The sequence below is a fragment of the Dendropsophus ebraccatus genome, chromosome 9 (genome assembly GCF_027789765.1).
Source record: "Dendropsophus ebraccatus isolate aDenEbr1 chromosome 9, aDenEbr1.pat, whole genome shotgun sequence".
Taxonomy (NCBI): Eukaryota; Metazoa; Chordata; class Amphibia; order Anura; family Hylidae; genus Dendropsophus; species Dendropsophus ebraccatus.
Window position 1 is genome coordinate 34,219,637 of NC_091462.1, and position 19,716 is coordinate 34,239,352.

General features: G+C 40.8%; 1 protein-coding gene across 2 annotated transcripts in view; it reads left to right on the forward strand.

Annotated features, from left to right (window-relative positions):
* Positions 1–7,373: 7,373 nt before the first annotated feature.
* MAP3K20 (mitogen-activated protein kinase kinase kinase 20) overlaps positions 7,374–19,716 on the forward strand; it is a 150,710-nt gene continuing 138,367 nt past the window's right edge. For both annotated transcript variants that reach the window (XM_069982942.1, XM_069982944.1), the window contains exon 1: positions 7,374–7,457. The gene's annotated coding sequence lies outside the window, so the exon portion shown is untranslated. The remainder of the gene's footprint in view (positions 7,458–19,716) is intronic.

Consider the following 19,716-nt stretch of genomic DNA (forward strand, 5'->3'; position numbering starts at 1 on the left):
TACAATGAACTTTTTAACTGTATGTTGTGCAATTCTCCAATATACAGTGGATCAGCCGAGCGATATATACTGTACACGCAGATCGTGTCTTACTATGACCTCTGTAGTAATACATTGAAATGCAGTATTACTGGTTTATTAGCATAGTGCAATGGGACAAAGAAGGAATAATCTACTACCATGTGCTTGAGTAATCCGGCAGAGTCATTTCCTGTATTCTTACACAATAACTCCACCGCTCTACTAGGAAGCACCATCAATAAATAGAACCTATACATTTTCCCAGCGCCAGAGGACAAGGAGTGAACTTTAGTGTGTAGCAGGTTATAACCTAGTAGGGAAGAGACCATGCATTTAGGATTAGGAAGGAACTTCACTAATAGCAGCAAAAGTCAGAAATCTCAGAACTTAGTCAGATTATCTCACTGATTTATAAAAAAAATAAATAGTGAAAATAGTGCAAAAACTGCACCAGCACACTGCACAATGTGAACAATGTCTAATCAGTGTGTGGATGGGAATTGACTAACCTGCAATACAGTATGACAGCTGAGAGACTGCTGCAGAATTAACCTGTATACAGCAGCCCAAGAAAGGTAACTGAGCCCCATGACGGCCCTTCTATAGGTTCATGTAAAGTCATAGGGGGAGATTTATTAAACATGGTGTAAAGTGAAACTGGCTCAGTCGCCCCTAGCAACCAATCAGATTCCAACTTTCATTCCTCACAGACTCTTTAGAAAATGAAAGGTGAAATCTGATTGGTTGCTAGGGGCAACTGAGCCAGTGTCACTTTACACCATGTTTGATAAATCTCCCCCATAGTCCCCACCAAAAGCAATGCTTTAAGGGGAAATACCTCTACTACCTAAACTTCCGCATGCTTATGCATAAAATCAGAGGCATACATGTGTCAGTATACACCAGTGCTATATAGATCCACGAGCAGGAGCACTATATGTCCATAATAACTGTATCCTATGTATCCGTGTGCATTTGGTTTCTTCTCATTATTAAAGGGTTTTTCCCCCCAAGATTTTTGGACCTGTATAACATGAGTTTGTATGCCTGAAATCACATACCCCTACTACTACATTTATACCGTCTACCCCGGTAGTCACCAACATTGTTGTGATAACCTGCTGCCCTTGGTTACGACCCAGTAAGATGAGCCAGGCAAAGGGCACTGTGGGAAAGAGCCTGCCATGTTGCATTAAAACAGCAGGGTTACAGTCCAGAGAGGAAACCAGGAAGTGGTTAGATCCATGCGAGAGAAACACAGGACAGGGATGTGATCTACTTAACAAAAAACAGCACATTTGTTCTCCTTTAAATGGGCGCTGTCACTTGTCAAAGGTTTTGATTGGTCAAGGTCTGAGTGTTTATAAGAACGAGTTGAGAGAAGCGCGTTCTAAGCGTGATCACTTCCAGCTTTGTGCCATGTTACTGAAACAGCCTCCTAGTGTAAGTCTATGGGAATGTCCATATAACATATTGAGGGTGGGTTCATACTGAGGAATTCCCGCGAATAAACTCCGCGGAATTCCGCAGTATGTCCACGCGCACAGCCGTGCGCCTTTCCACCGGCTCCATAGACACCATTCTATAATGGTGTCTATGGAGCTGGCGGAAAGGTGCGCGGCCGTGCGCGCGGACATACTGCGAAATTCCGCGGGCATTATCTGCGCAAATTCCTCAGTATGAACCCACCCTGAGGGTCTAAACACTCAGACCCTGACTGATCAAAACATTTGACATATCTCTACGACATGTCGACTTTAAAGTGACAGATACACTTAAATTTCTGATGGCACATACAGTATGTAATAGCTGGAAAGTTACATGTGGTAGACCCCTGCCATTGGCCCCTATTCTATCCTAGGGCTGGTCTGTGCTGTATATGCTTATAGGGTATGTTCACATGGGACTGAAATGCTGCAGACTTGTTACAGTGGATTTGACTTCCTTATTGGTTAGGTAGTAAAATACCCCAAAAACTTTAGTCCCATGTAAACATACTTAGTGTATAGGAGGGTGTAGTGTGCTCTGTAACAAAATACAGGAGTGCAGTGTATATATATATATATATATATATATATATATATATATATATATATACATATACAGGGTGGTCCAAAAGTAGGTGGACAGTATGTGTAATAGGGTTATGAACATTGCGGGAGATTTATCAAACATGGTGTAAAGTGAAACTGGCTCAGTTGCCCCTAGCAACCAATCAGATTCCACCTTTCTTTTTCCAAAGAGTCTGTGAGGAATGAAAGGAGGAATCTGATTGGTTGCTAGGGGCAACTGAGCCAGTTTCATTTTTTACCATGTTAGATAAATCTCCCCCTTCATAACCCTATTACACATACTGTCCATTTACTTTTGTACTTTTGCACCACTATATATATGTATATATATATATATATATATATATATATATATATTTATCACTGGGGCCTATGGGATTGTACTGTATGGCATATGTCATTGGAGATATAAATGTATATATGATGTATAGAGCCAATATGACTGCGCAAAGCGCTATGAGAGTGGCAGCTTATAGCAACAACCATCAGGACATCGACAGTAGTATATACTGTTTACTATAGCAGGGATGGGGAACCTTCGGCCCTCCAGCTATTGCAAAACTACAATTCCCATCATGCCTTGTCAGCCAAAGCGAAGCTTTGGCTGTCCAGGCATGATGGGAATTGTAGTTTTGCAATCTGGACTGTAGGATATAGAGATCTTATTGCTGAAATGGAAACACAAAGCACAATATGCTCCACTAGATTTCTGCATTATACGCTACCTATTCTGGGCATTAACACTGGATTCCTTATTCCTCGGCTGATTTGCAGCCATCTGGGAGTTTTTACACCGCTATTGTATAGAGTCTTGTGTCTTATCCTGTATCTGCACTTTCCGATCTCTGTAAATCCAGCCTCAGTAGGATCAGTATCCTTGTAGTCCAGTGCAGTGCCGGACTGGCCCACCAGAGAACCGGAGAATCCTCCGGTGGGCCCCCAGCTTTAGAACCTGCACTAATACTGACTGACATGTCTTTTCTTACTGGTTCTTCATTGGTGGGCCCCCAGGATCATTTCCTCTGGTGGGCCCCAGATACCCCAGTCCGACACTAGTCCAGTGTATACCAGACTATCGATGCTGATCTATACCGCCATATATACTCTCCATTATTTCCTTTTTCTCACTGTATTTATTCACTTCTGTAACAGGTTTTTGTGCCAAACTGGTTTTGTTCTATTTATTAAGCGGCATGTTACTACTGAATGTCATTACGGTTCCTTTCTGTGTATATAGAGGACATTAGATTTGTGAGTGTATACATTATGTGCATATAATACATAGAAAACACATTATAAACTTATTTTCTTGTCCTAAAGTTAAAAAAAAAAGAAAAAAAGTATTATTTTTTTTTGTAAATATAAAACACTTAGAATAAATTGTGTTTTAAACCTTATATATGATCCCATGTGGTTTTTATTTGCTTCACCAGTCGTACTCTTATATTGTGCCTATGGTTACTTTAGCAAGATTCTTAAAGGGTTACTACAGGTACTAGTGTAGTTAGATATGTGTATATATTACTGTATAGTTAGACATGTGTATACGTTGTAGTGTAGTTAGATTTGTGTATATACATTGCTGTGTAGTTAGATGTATATACATTGTAGTGTACTTAGATTTGTGTATTATATATATTGTAGTGCAGTTAGATCTGTATATTATATACATTGAAGGGCAGTTAGATGTGTATATACATTGCAGGGCAGTTAGATCTATATACTATATACATTGTAGTGCAGTTAGATGGGTATATACATTGTAGTGCAGTTAGATCTATATACCATATACATTGTAGTGCAGTTAGATCTGTATATACATTGTTGTGCAGTTAGATATGTATACTATATACACTGTAGTGCAGTTAGATCTGTATATACATTGTAGTGCAGTTAGATGTGTATACTATATACACTGTAGTGCAGTTAGATCTGTATACTATATACATTGTAGTGCAGTTAGATCTGTATACTATATACACTGTAGTGCAGTTAGATCTATATACTATATACATTGTAGTGCAGTTAGATCTGTATACTATATACACCGTAGTGCAGTTAGATGTGTATACTATATACATTGTAGTGCAGTTAGATATGTATACTATATACATTGTAGTGCAGTTAGATATGTATACTATATACACTGTAGTGTAGTTAGATCTGTATATACATTGTAGTGCAGTTAGATCTGTATATACATTGTAGTGCAGTTAGATCTATATACTATATACATTGTAGTGCAGTTAGATCTGTATACTATATACACCGTAGTGCAGTTAGATGTGTATACTATATACATTGTAGTGCAGTTAGATATGTATACTATATACACTGTAGTGTAGTTAGATCTGTATATATATTGTAGTGCAGTTAGATCTATATACTATATACATTGTTGTGCAGTTAGATCTGTATACTATATACACCGTAGTGCAGTTAGATCTGTATACTATATACATTGTAGTGCAGTTAGATCTGTATACTATATACACTGTAGTGTAGTTAGATCTGTATATACATTGTAGTGCAGTTAGATCTGTATATACATTGTAGTGCAGTTAGATCTGTATACTATATACATTGTAGTGCAGTTAGTTCTATATACTATATACAGTGTAGTGTAGTTAGATCTATATACTATATACATTGTAGTGCAGTTAGATCTGTATACTATATACATTGTAGTGCAGTTAGATCTATATACTATATACATTGTAGTGCAGTTAGATCTGTATACTATATACATTGTAGTGCAGTTAGATCTGTATATACATTGTAGTGCAGTTAGATCTATATACTATATACATTGTAGTGCAGTTAGATCTATATACTATATACATTGTAGTGCAGTTAGATCTGTATACTATATACATTGTAGTGCAGTTAGATCTGTATATACATTGTAGTGCAGTTAGATCTGTATACTATATACATTGTAGTGCAGTTAGATCTGTATATACATTATAGTGCAGTTAGATCTGTATACTATATACATTGTAGTGCAGTTAGATCTGTATACTATATACATTGTAGTGCAGTTAGATCTGTATATACATTGTAGTGCAGTTAGACCTGTATACTATATACATTGTAGTGCAGTTAGATGTATATACTATATACATTGTAGTGCAGTTAGATCTGTATATACATTGTAGTGCAGTTAGATCTGTATACACATTGTAGTGCAGTTAGATCTGTATACTATATACATTGTAGTGCAGTTAGATCTGTATACTATATACATTGTAGTGCAGTTAGATCTGTATATACATTGTAGTGCAGTTAGATCTGTATACTATATACATTGTAGTGCAGTTAGATCTGTATATACATTGTAGTGCAGTTAGTTCTATATACTATATACAGTGTAGTGTAGTTAGATCTGTATATACATTGTAGTGCAGTTAGATCTATATACTATATACATTGTAGTGCAGTTAGATCTATATACTATATACATTGTAGTGCAGTTAGATCTGTATACTATATACATTGTAGTGCAGTTAGATCTGTATATACATTATAGTGCAGTTAGATCTGTATACTATATACATTGTAGTGCAGTTAGATCTGTATATACATTATAGTGCAGTTAGATCTATATACTATATACATTGTAGTGCAGTTAGATCTATATACTATATACATTGTAGTGCAGTTAGATCTGTATACTATATACATTGTAGTGCAGTTAGATCTGTATATACATTATAGTGCAGTTAGATCTGTATACTATATACATTGTAGTGCAGTTAGATCTGTATATACATTGTAGTGCAGTTAGATCTGTATACTATATACATTGTAGTGCAGTTAGATGTATATACTATATACATTGTAGTGCAGTTAGATCTGTATATACATTGTAGTGCAGTTAGATCTGTATACACATTGTAGTGCAGTTAGATCTGTATACTATATACATTGTAGTGCAGTTAGATCTGTATACTATATACATTGTAGTGCAGTTAGATCTGTATACTATATACATTGTAGTGCAGTTAGATCTGTATATACATTGTAGTGCAGTTAGATCTATATACTATATACATTGTAGTGCAGTTAGATCTATATACTATATACATTGTAGTGCAGTTAGATCTGTATACTATATACATTGTAGTGCAGTTAGATCTGTATATACATTGTAGTGCAGTTAGATCTGTATACTATATACATTGTAGTGCAGTTAGATCTGTATATACATTATAGTGCAGTTAGATCTGTATACTATATACATTGTAGTGCAGTTAGATCTGTATACTATATACATTGTAGTGCAGTTAGATCTGTATATACATTGTAGTGCAGTTAGATCTGTATACACATTGTAGTGCAGTTAGATCTGTATACTATATACATTGTAGTGCAGTTAGATCTGTATACTATATACATTGTAGTGCAGTTAGATCTGTATATACATTGTAGTGCAGTTAGATCTGTATACTATATACATTGTAGTGCAGTTAGATCTGTATATACATTGTAGTGCAGTTAGTTCTATATACTATATACAGTGTAGTGTAGTTAGATCTGTATATACATTGTAGTGCAGTTAGATCTATATACTATATACATTGTAGTGCAGTTAGATCTATATACTATATACATTGTAGTGCAGTTAGATCTGTATACTATATACATTGTAGTGCAGTTAGATCTGTATATACATTATAGTGCAGTTAGATCTGTATACTATATACATTGTAGTGCAGTTAGATCTGTATATACATTGTAGTGCAGTTAGATCTGTATATACATTGTAGTGCAGTTAGATCTGTATACTATATACATTGTAGTGCAGTTAGATCTGTATATACATTGTAGTGCAGTTAGATCTGTATATACATTGTAGTGCAGTTAGATCTGTATACTATATACATTGTAGTGCAGTTAGATGTATATACTATATACATTGTAGTGCAGTTAGATCTGTATATACATTGTAGTGCAGTTAGATCTGTATACACATTGTAGTGCAGTTAGATCTGTATACTATATACATTGTAGTGCAGTTAGATCTGTATACTATATACATTGTAGTGCAGTTAGATGTATATACTATATACATTGTAGTGCAGTTAGATCTGTATATACATTGTAGTGCAGTTAGATCTGTATACTATATACATTGTACCTGACAGCAGGGCAGAGGTCTGCAGGCGGCGGTATAGCAGCTAGGTGGCGCTAGAGCAGAGCTCAGGGACAATACAAAGTGACATTAGACCGGAAGAAGCTGTTGCATGCTCTCTGCAGTCATTGCCGCCGCCGCCGCTGCTGGGAACTTTCGGGTTGTCACCGCAGGAGAGCGGGATATCGGGGAGTTCAGCTTCTTCAGGCCCCGCTGCAGCTTCAGAACAGGTGAGTGACAATGGGGGGTCTGTGCAGGGTGGGATACAGGGGGCAGGCAGGGCTGCACAGGAGAACAGGAAAGTTTGGAAGTGTTTGGAGAGTGACTCAGCAGCCCGCGGGACTCCGGGTCAGGACAGGAGACAAGCGTCCAGCTGTGGAGCCCGGGCAGGAGGACGAGATGTGCCCGATCCCTCTTACTTATCTGTGCGACAAATACATGAAATTGTCGCTGATTAAGAACTGTGGGATACTCAGTGCAACATCTCACTGGTCATTTCTGACTCGTGTAGAGATTTGTCGCACAGTGACCATGCTTGGTCTCTACATTATACAAATGTCGCACAGTGACCATGCTTGGTCTCTACATTATACAAATGTCGCACAGTGACCATGCTGGGTCTCTACATTATACAAATGTCGCACAGTGACCATGCTTGGTCTCTACATTATACAAATGTCGCACAGTGACCATGCTTGGTCTGTACATTATACAAATGTCGCACAGTGACCATGCTGGGTCTCTACATTATACAAATGTCGCACAGTGACCATGCTGGGTCTCTACATTATACAAATGTCGCACAGTGACCATGCTGGGTCTCTACATTATACAAATGTCGCACAGTGACCATGCTGGGTCTCTACATTATACAAATGTGGCACAGTGACCATGCTGGGTCTGTACATTATACAAATGTCGCACAGTGACCATGCTGGGTCTGTACATTATACAAATGTCGCACAGTGACCATGCTGGGTCTCTACATTATACAAATGTCGCACAGTGACCATGCTAGGTCTCTACATTATACAAATGTCGCACAGTGACAATGCTGGGTCTGTACATTATACAAATGTCGCACAGTGACCATGCTTGGTCTCTACATTATACAAATGTCGCACAGTGACCATGCTGCGTCTCTACATTATACAAATGTCGCACAGTGACCATGCTTGGTCTCTACATTATACAAATGTCGCACAGTGACCATGCTTGGTCTGTACATTATACAAATGTCGCACAGTGACCATGCTTGGTCTGTACATTATACAAATGTCGCACAGTGACCATGCTTGGTCTGTACATTATACAAATGTGGCACAGTGACCATGCTTGGTCTGTACATTATACAAATGTGGCACAGTGACCATGCTTGGTCTGTACATTATACAAATGTCGCACAGTGACCATGCTGGGTCTCTACATTATACAAATGTCGCACAGTGACCATGCTAGGTCTGTATATTACACAAATGTCGCACAGTGACCATGCTTGGTCTCTACATTATACAAATGTCGCAAATTGACTATGCTTGGTCTGTACATTATACAAATGTCGCACAGTGACCATGCTTGGTCTGTATATTACACAAATGTCGCACAGTGACCATGCTTGGTCTGTACATTATACAAATGTGGCACAGTGACCATGCTGGGTCTCTACATTATACCAAGTTGCACAGTGACCATGCTTGGTCTGTACATTATACAAATGTCGCACAGTGACCATGCTGGGTCTCTACATTCTACAAATGTCGCACAGTGAAGTGGTGGGATAGCATGAAAAGTTTGTGAAACAGCTACTGTGATTTCAGTTAATGTGTAAAATAAGAGTTCTCCAACTTTTGCCTCTCTTACATTGCAAAACTACAACTCCCATCATCATGTCTGACAATAGAGTTCAATAATATGTGGCTCCCTGACATTGCAAAACTTCGGAAAATCTGCAGGCTATCAGGGCATGATGGGAGTTGTAGTTTTGCAATGCCACAGGTTGGGGTACAGGGGTCTAAAACTTCATACAAGACTGTTCAGCATATAATCACTGCAGGAAGAGACTATTCTGCCCGGTGCAGTCACACTGTCTTCCTATGGGCAGAGTCGGGGATTGCCCAGGACTTTGCTGGCATCAGTCTTACTTGGCAATGAGAGACTCTGCACCCCAGGTGTAAACATTACGGTTGGCTATGCAGAGTTTCTGTTCACACAGAGCGGATTTGCCGCAGTTTTTATACCTGGATTTGGAGACAGGAAATTTTCTATGGAAAAGTTCAAATCTACAATCACATCCCATTGTTGCAGGTTCTAAAATAATAATATAAACTGTACAGATCCCTTGTCAGCTCCGTTGGCTTCTCTGGTTCCTTGCTAATCTCCCTCTTTCAAATCAACTGGTGACAGAAAGTGCCAGATTTTTGTAATTTTATTAAAAAATCTTCAGTATCCCAGTACTTATCAGCTGCTGTATGTCCTGCAAGAAGTGGATTATTCTTTCCAGTCTGGAGAGCAGGAGAGGTTTTCAATTGGGGTTTGCTGCTGCTGTGGACAGTTCCTGTCATGGACAAAGGTGGCAGCAGAAAGCACTGGGTCAGGAAAGAATACACCACTTCCTGCGGGACATACAGCAGCTGATAAGTACGGGAGACACAAGTTTTTTTTTTAATGGAAGTAAATTACAAATATCTGGCACTTTCTTACACTAGTTGATTTGAAAGAAAATAAAAATTGCTGGAGTATCCATTTAATGGCAGTTTCATTCAATATGTCACTGTCGTTATAACTTTCAAAGTCTAAATCAACAGTAGATGTGAAATAAAGCAAGTTTGCAATATACATCCATTATTTGTTGTTGTTATCCTGCTGTAAAACAAAGCTGTACTTACCAGAAATCCAGGTCCAGTCTCCTGAAGGCAGATTTTCTTACTTGTGCTGGTTGGAAAAAAAAACAGACTAAACACAGGAATTCTGCCCAGTACAGAGAGTCACGGCTCAACGTGTCCATCAATCACATGACTGCCTTCTCTGTGAGCGCTCAGATGGCCTGGGGTACACGGGACTTCCTGTTTTCTGACTGTTTCCTGTTTTTTTGAGAAAAAAAAGTCAGAAAACAGGAAGTGCCGTGTTTTCCATGATAACACAAAAATAATAATAAGTGTATATTGCAAACTTGCTTTATTTCGCATCTATTGCTGATTTAGATTTTGAAAGTTATAACGACAGGGACTGTTTAATGTCCATCATTTTAGTGGAGAATAACAGAAAAATGCTGCATGCCAGGTTTCTTTTGTCCAGTTATTTGAATTCATTCAGTGGAGCCACCAACGTGGATGTGACTCGGCCTTTCAGCAATAATGATGTAATGTATGAGATTTTTGTGAGATTTTGGCGATGGAGTTTTTTTTGGGGGGGGATAAAACAGACTGATGGTCGTGTGTGGTCACTGCCCGCACTACACAGTGAGCGGGGCTGAAAGCACTTCCCTCCATTCACTGTATGTGCCCTTTAAGAAATGACAATAGCAGCCATATTGGTTGCCATTGGCAAAAGTTTCACTGTTGTCCATGGGTCACAATACACATCATTGTGGAATCTTACTCCCTTTAAGTAATAAGTTATCCCTGGAGCTGCTGAGGAATTAGTGTAATGTGCAGATCAGTCTATTATCCCATGTCTGTGCGGCCCTATGTTATAGCAGAGTGATAGGATGAACACATGGGCCTTGTGGTTGGATGGAACATGGTGATAATGAGAGATGGTGAATGATTGATAGAAATGTCTGTGAAAGAGAATCTGTGTGCTGCAAGACTGACACCGGCTACTGATGTGCGGGGGCGGGGAGCACCCATAGACACTGAACACTATTGGGAAATCACTGAAAGGGGGCACATGGGGGATATTGGATATTTTATTCTGTGTGATCTCTCTTTGTAAGTTTTAAAAAAAAAATAAAAATAAATGAAATTTATATATTATGTCAAAAAACCTTAGAGAATGTTGCACAATTTTTCTCACACGAAGAATATAAGTAAAATTTACGCCTGGTCAGGAGACGGTGAAAGGTCGGGCAAAAATTTTACGCAATTCAGAATTTTCGCGCAAAAATGCGTTGGGTTCCCACATGCTACTTATTGTGAGAACAGAAATTCAAAGTGAAGCCAGAAAGCCAGAAGTAGAAACTTTTCACATATTGTAGAAATTTGTGAAAAGTTTTGATTGGTCGGGATCTGAGTGTTAAAAACCCGTCTGATACCTGGAATGAGCTGGGTGAGAAGCGTGCGACTCCTCGAGGCGGTCCCATAGACTTAGGGTACTATTACACGGAACGATAATCGGCCGAATCGGCCCCATTCAGCCGATTATCATTCTGTGTAATAAAGACAACGATCAACCGATGATCGTTGTCATTGGCTTATCATTGATATAGGTTCTGACCTATAATTGTCGGGTGCCGACCGCGCACCGCTATGTGTAATAGCGGTGCGCAGCCGGCGACTGATGATATACAAAGAAGAATACATTACCTATCCAGGCTGCAGGGCTCCTCTTCCTCTGTACTTCTCCCCGGGTCCCACACTCTCTAGCTTCAGAGTAGTCTGTCTAAAGCTAGAACACGCGGACACGGGGAGAAGTACAGAGGAAGAGGAGCCCTGCAACCTGGACAGGTAATGTATAACGTTTAAACAAAGGCTGCAAGGACAGCGGTAACGATGTCCCTGCAGCCCTTACTAAACAATTATCGGGCCGTGTAATAAGCTCAGTAAACGAGCACCGATCTAGGAGATCGGCGCTCGTTTACATTTATCGGGCCTCCATCAGCCCGTGTAATAGTACCCTTACATTGAGATCCAATCTCGGTCACAAAGAACAGAGCTGGATGGGAATGTTTTTTTTTTTAAAGTGACAGTGCCCAGTTTAATTCAGTTTAAATAGAGACATGCTAGTTATATATTGGAACCCCTTCTACACAAGACTTGGGGGAGATTTATCAAACATGGTGTAAAGTGAAACTGGCTCAGTTGCCCCTAGCAACCAATCAGATTCCACTTTTCATTCCTCACAGACTCTTTGGAAAATGAAAGGTGGAATCTGATTGGTTGCTAGGGGCAACTGAGTCAGTTTCACTTTACATCATGTTTGATAAATCTCCCTCATTGTATATGCATCCTCACATGATAACTTTCTAATCTGAAAATGATAATAGTAGAAGATATCAACCTGCACAATAAATGCTTCATCCAAAGGTCTTGTACACAGTGGGCTGCATGCTCTTTTAATCCAAGCCTTTCCATGCTGCTTTTGCTGTGTAATCCACCCACTGCTATACAATGTAATACAATATGGCTGCATTCATTACACAGATACCTGACTTTTGGAATGGATTCACCAAATCTTTAAGTACTTATAAGCTGCTGCATGTGTTACAGGAAGTGGTGTATTCTTTCCAGTCTGACACAATGCTCTCTGCTGCCATCTCTGTCTGAGACAGGAACTGTCCAGAGCAGGAAAGGTTTTCTATGGGGATTTGCTGCTGCTCTGCACAGTTCCTAACATGGACACAGGTGGCAGCAGAGAGCACTGTGTCATACTGGAGAGAATACACCACTTCCTGCAGGACATACAGCAGCTAATAGGTACTGAAAGGCTTGACATTTTTTAAACAGAAGTAACTTACAAGTCTGTATAACTTTCTGACACCAGTTTATTTGAAACCAGATTCAAATAAGGGCCTGTATTATGTTTGATTGATTGGTTCATAAACGCAGCGAAGCAAAGTAAAGCTTTTATATAGCGACTCTGCCACTATATGTGCCTCTATGTGTCACGTCTCCGAGAAGCTGTGCCATAATACAGCATGCTGCCTCCCCCCCCCCCCCCCATGAATCCATGTATATATATAATGTATACAATCAGAGGCTCAAAGGCTTACAAGTTGTTATAGAAGACATATACAAATCTGGATAAAGCACACCAGTCATGTCCTCAAGGTAGAGTGAAAGAATTTAAGATGGTATACTAAACAAAATGCACGATGGGTTAAATCCGGTAACATACCATGGTAATATAAGGAATAGCATTGGAATAGTGTAACGGAGGAAAGAGGATCCAGCTTGTTATAGTGTTCCTGTATACTGTTACTGTGTAGCTTTGTTTTGTACAATAAATAAATTATATTTACTGTATACTGATTGTAACTGTCATAAGTCGGGTGTTATACTGTATACTGTTTATATTGTACTATTTGCTATTGATCACAGGTGTCAATCTCAAGGCCCTCTGTCTGTTGCAGAATTACAACTCCCATCATGCCTGGACAGCTTTAGCATTGGCATGATGGGAGTTGAAGTTTTGCAACGGATAGAAGGCTGACATCTCCTATAGATCATCTATAGGAACCTTCGGCCCTCCAGCTGTTGCAAAACTACAATTCCCATCATGCCTGGACAGCCAAAGCTTCGCTTTGGCTGTCCAGGCATGATGGGAATTGTAGTTTTGCAACAGCTGGAGGGCCGAAGGTTCCCCATCCCTGATCTATATTGTAAGGCACAGCCTTCTCTTCCCTGGATGTGTGCAGTCGTGGAGGCCGAGAAAGTGTCACTTTGGTGTGGAAATTTCTCACCTCAAGCCAAACATTTGCTTTAGTATTTGCAACAAGGGGGAGGGGAGTTTCTGTGAAACTGGAATAACAAAAAAAAACACACATAACTTAGTATGAAGCTTCATCCAGGTGTGGGCACAGCATGAAGCAGGACAGGAGTAGGGAGGTTCCATCTCTCTCTCTCTTTCTGTGTGGACAGGTGGAGGTGACGTTTCCCGGAATATGTTGGCGCCTCCTATTTGATGCTGCAGATCTGTGTCACCGGCCGCACGGCCGTAACTTATCCTCTGCTTGTAGCTTTGCACTTGTCTTTGGTTGTCACTATGTGATTGATGGACAAGTGCAAGGTCATTGCACATGGTTTGAGGATTAGCAGACACTGATCTCTCGCTCTCATTCTGGAGGCCACACTGGATCAGGTGTGATTTATGGGATTCCTTTACACTTAACCACTAAAGAATAGGTGAAGAGCACAGGACAGACTTCATCCTATAGAACTGCAACTCATCTAGGGTCCGAAACAAGAAGCAACATCAATGGGAAATGAGCTCATATGAATAGAGAGTGGAGAGGAATTATAGGGTGGTAATCACATGGTGCGGACAGGGGGTCAGTTGCCCCATTGGTTTCCCATCCTTTACTTCCTAGATTTCCTAGATTAGAGCGAATATACCATTAGGGATGTCACTCTTTTTTTTTTTTAAATATCCCGGGATCCCGTTTGTGTGCCCAATTCTCGCGCTCATCGCTGTTTTGCTCTTGTACACCGGTCCGGCTCTATGCCCTGGAGGCGAGCTCAGCACCCCACAGTGTGATCATATCCCCTCACCCACTGTGACGCGTCAATAGGGCCGTCTCACTGAGGGAAGGGGATATCATCACTAAGGGGGCGCTGGGCTGGTGCAGAAGAACAAAACCACAGGAATCAGGCGGTGTTTTGAAAAAAAAGACTGCAGGATCCTCGTGCCGGCACCAACCTGGTAATGTTAAAGATAAAAAAAAGCAGTTTAATGGAAATACACATGGCTGATCTTTTTTAAATAGTTAATTTGTAGGGTTTAAAAAAAACACCTGGCTCTGTCAGATATCTGTGTGTCTAAAAGGATCCTTAGGGTACGCAGTGGATTTCTCACTGCGAATTCGCAGCAAGACCCGCTGTGGATCCTGTACTGTGAAGCTAAATGGGTCCCATACACACAGCAGATCCGGTACGTGTGAACCTTATAGTTAAAGGAAAAGTCCAGCCATTTTTAAAATCCAGCAGCTGGTGGGGCATGGGGGAAATTATTTGGCCTTAGGGACTCCTGCCGGGCTCCAGGATCTCTGGCGCTGAACGACTCGGCTAATGGACTGGCCGCTCAGCTAGTCAGTGACTAGCTTCAGTGGCCAGGCCTTCAGCTGGGACAAGCATTTTCCCCCGAGTTGTGATGATGTCATGACTCGGGGGAAAATGCCTTCCAGCGGGGTCCTGCGTCTGGTCCCACCCCTCACCACAGGCATGGGGAGAGGTAAGTACCTACTTGTTATCAAACTTGCCCCTGCCTGCTGCTGAATTAAAAAATGGCGGGTATAATAGCTCATGGAAGAGATCTCTCTACTGACCATGGTTATTAGGTCACCAACCTCTGCCATATTTATTCTAACTGTGATAATATTACTTTAAAGAATGGTCAGTGATCGAGCAGTTCACCTTGAGGGTGCGTTCACACGTTCAGGATCCGCAGCAGATGGCCCAGATTTGATTTGTTTTGAATCTGCAACTTCAAATCTGCCGCGGATCCTGTACATGTGAACGCACCTTGACAGCTTCTTCTGGCAGAGCTCTCCATAGTGTCACTGCTTTTACAGAAAAGAATCCACGTCTATGTTTATCTAGGAATCTTTTACTGATGTAGTGCATCAGTATAGTAACAGTTGTTAATGTAATAGATCATGGGAGAGATCTCTATACTGACCTTTCCTATATGTATACATAGTTATAAGGTCGCCCACTTCTGCCATATAGTTTCTAAGGGCCCTATTCCACCGGACGATTATCGTTTGCATAATTGTTAACGATTAACGATCTCAAACGACCACCATTGCGAAAGACCTGAAAACGTTCATGGCCCTATTCCACGGAACGTTTGTCGTTCATAAATTCGCTAAAACGACCGCTCGTTAACGATTAATTCACGACTATATTTTGCGAACGACAACATATAACACGTGAACGATAACGATTACTTTGCGGTCATTACATGCTCGTTTAAAACGTTCGCCGGGGTGATAATTTGAATACAACACACCTAGTTTTTCAACACATTGGGTGAACGATTTCACGATTTCTAATTCAACAAAACGATTAGCGAATTATCGTTGAAAGACTAACGATTTTTTTTCGACATGTTGAAAAACATTTTATAACGACTGAACGACGATTTTGCTGTAGTCGTTCGATCGTTTACATCTATTCCACGGAACGATTATCGTTAACGAGCGGTCGTTTTAGCGAATTTATGAACGACAAACGTTCCGTGGAATAGGGCCATCACTCATTTCCATGGAACGATAATCGTTACTTATGATCGTAATTGCGATCGGTTTTCTTCGCTATTTATTCGCTATTGCGTTCGTATCTATTGCGAACGGCCGAACGATGTCTTATTCAATATGAACGATTTGCGAACGTTTTGCGAACGGGCAACGATAAAAATAGGTCCAGGTCTTATAAAACGATCAACGATTTCTCGTTCGGTCGTTAATCGGTAGCGGCATTTCAACCGATTATCGTGTAGATTCGAACGATTTAACGACAATCTGAACGATAATCGTCCGGTGGAATAGGGCCCTAAACCCTAATTGTGATGATATTTCTGGGTCCTGTAGTCCACCCTGAAAAGCTGGAAATCCCTGTACATAGTAATTCTGAATAGTCATTTATAAAGCAGGAAAACTCTGTTCTTGTCATGTTTATTTATTCCCCTTTTGATACATGATGGTATTCGCCTTGGCAGCAGCCGCCTGACACTGGTTGCTACAGCTATGTTTACTGTCAACTTTAATTCCGAATTCCTTTTCCATATCAGTTTTACTCAATGTTTTCCCATTTAGTAAGTCATCCTGGCATGGAAGTTTTTTCTCTTCCAGTGTGCATACTGTGGCATCTAGCAGTGTTAGACCTCACGTAAATGTGGGTCACTGGGCAGAGAATCCCCCCCACATCCCCATCCATGTTTCATCTGTACATGCTGTGTGGCCTGGATGTGCGGCTCTGTCTTATTCACCTTTGCTGTTAGACCTTAGAAGACCCACTAGGTTACTTGCATGCAAACTATATGTGGATAGACAATGAGATGCCAGAAACTATTCTGGGCCCCCGTAGTTGTCCACTGTTTAGGTGAATGTTTCCATTGGTATTAGCGAACACTGACTCTTATGTGCCATGCTTGCAAGAGTTTGACTGACACTGATATGGCTATAGACGATAAGTAATCCAGTATAACGTCTGCTGACAGCGTCAGGTGTGGCTACAGGTTTACTTTCTCAAGGAATATGTTAAAGGTGAGACTGAGAGCGCTGAAAGCGGAAATCTATGAGGATGTGACTATGATCGCTCAGGTAATAGATAACTACATGTGTCCAGGAAAGAAGGGATTAAAGGGAACCATACATCTATGGGAGTACAAGACCACGGGTAAACAGCTCACCCTTCTCCCAGAGGAACTCAGACCGCTGCACGGTACACTGTTTGGCGACAGCCGTTCAGGAACCAGGAAAAGAGGGATGTCCAGCTCCAGATCCAGTTGCTCATATAACGAAGTTTATTGAAGACACAATTACAAACACTCCATAGTCCTTGTAATACCTACATGTTTCGGGCTACAAGGACTATGGAGCTGTCTTTAGACACTCAGTCAGGTTAAAGGGGTGATTCCCCCCCCCCACAGACAACCCCTTTAATATCACACACTGTAATACCATTCCTACAGTATGTGATCCAGGAGGAGGTGTCGCTTTTGTAGTAAATCCCTCTGTTCCAAACATACCCAGTAACACAGCATAGGAAAGCAAATAGCCGGAATATCTGTGGGCGTTCCCTCAAAGTGCTGGGAATAGTAATAATAATAATGAAAGTCCTCTCTCTACTACAATAGATATAATTTATTTTTCATCGAAAGAAAAAACTATTTTACAACCTAAAGTTTCTTCTTAAATTATCTTCTGCAAGAAAACAAGGACAACTCCTTTAGCTTGAAAGGGGTTTTCCAGGCTTCTGAAATATGCTGGATATGTGTTAATTAGACAAAAAATACTTAGTCACCTCCAAATGCTCGACCCTTCCCATCCCATGCCTAATCCTCTGCCAAATTTCATTTACACTACTACAGCTGTGACCTATCCTACAGCAGCTCGTACAGACCATAGTGATAATGTGTTGCCCTTAAAGGGGTTATCTGGGATTGAAAAAAAACCAAAGCTACTTTCCTGCAAAAACAGCACCACTCCCGTCCTCAGGCTGTGTGTGGTATTAAAATTCACCTCCATTCACTTCAACGGAACTGAGTGGCAAAACCTCACACCCAAACTGAGGACAGGAGTGGTGCTGACTCTGGAAGTAACCATGTTTTTCTAAGCCATCCTTTTAAAGGGGTACTCCGGCCCGGGGGTATTTTTCAGTTATGACTGGGGATGGGCTGTTACGGACGGCGGAGGTCACTTACCTACCCCGTTCCAGCGCTGGGTCTCAGATCGCGGCGCCCCGTACCCCCGTCCCGCGGCCGCTTCCTGGTGTGAGCTGCCGCATGAGACGTGACGTCTCAAGGCAGCTCAATATTCAGCCTCTGAGCGTCGATCACCACCCCATCCTCGGCCATAGCTGAAAAATACCCCCAGGCCGGAGTACCCTTTAATGACATATCTAGTCTGACCAGTAAATAAAGTTTTCCTTAAAGGGTACTCCAGAGAAATATTATTATTACTTTTTTTTATTTTTAAATCAACTGGTGTCAGAAGGTTATACAGATTTAAATATTTCTTCTATTAAAAAGTCTCAATCCTTCCAGTACTTATCTGCTGCTGTATGTCCTGCAGGAAGTGGTGTATTCCTTCCAGTCTGGCACAGTGTTCTCTGCTGCCACCTCTGTTCGTGTCGGGAACTGTCCAGAACGGTAGCAAATCCCCATTTTTGTTCTAGCTCTTGAAAGTTGAGGAATCGGGGGTGAACGGGAGCAGTTTTATATGGTAGGGTCCATAAGTTTTAAAATAAGAGACTGAAAACAGATACAATAAGAAAACTGTTTTTACTTTCATTGGGAAGATATACAGCGCCTTCACCAGTCTCCATGTTCCCGGTTAGTAAGGGGGATGTATTATTTAACCATAAAAAAACTGACATTTACAAGTAACGTTGTGCAGTATTCTGGTATGGAAACGTGAGCGGCCGTCCGGTACGTATATTGCGGATGACAGATTGCTGCAGGATTATGGTAACTGTTCTTTAGGCAGTGTGTGCGTGTGTACTTGAAGGAAGAGCAGAGATGTGCGCGTCGCGGAGAGGTTGAGAGGCTGCTGGCATGTTCTTGTAAATATAACTAAAAAAGGCAGCCTGGGACAAAAGAGATCCAAGGAGCCCCCCACCCCCTCCTGCAGATTGTACTCCGTCTTGTTCATTCTGGAAGGTGGATTCCTAGCTGTAATACGAAAAAAAAAAGTTGTACAGAAGAAATAATACACAGAGTCATTGTTCTGCTTACTGAAATGAGCACATTATGTTTAGACTGGAAGTCTCTGCGCTCAGTAGTAATGTAGACGCGAGCAGGTCTTGGGCAATCTTAATTTATTTGGGGTTGAAAATGCAAAGGCCGTTTACAAGAATTCCTCTATTTGGCTGTGTTCACACACAGTATTTC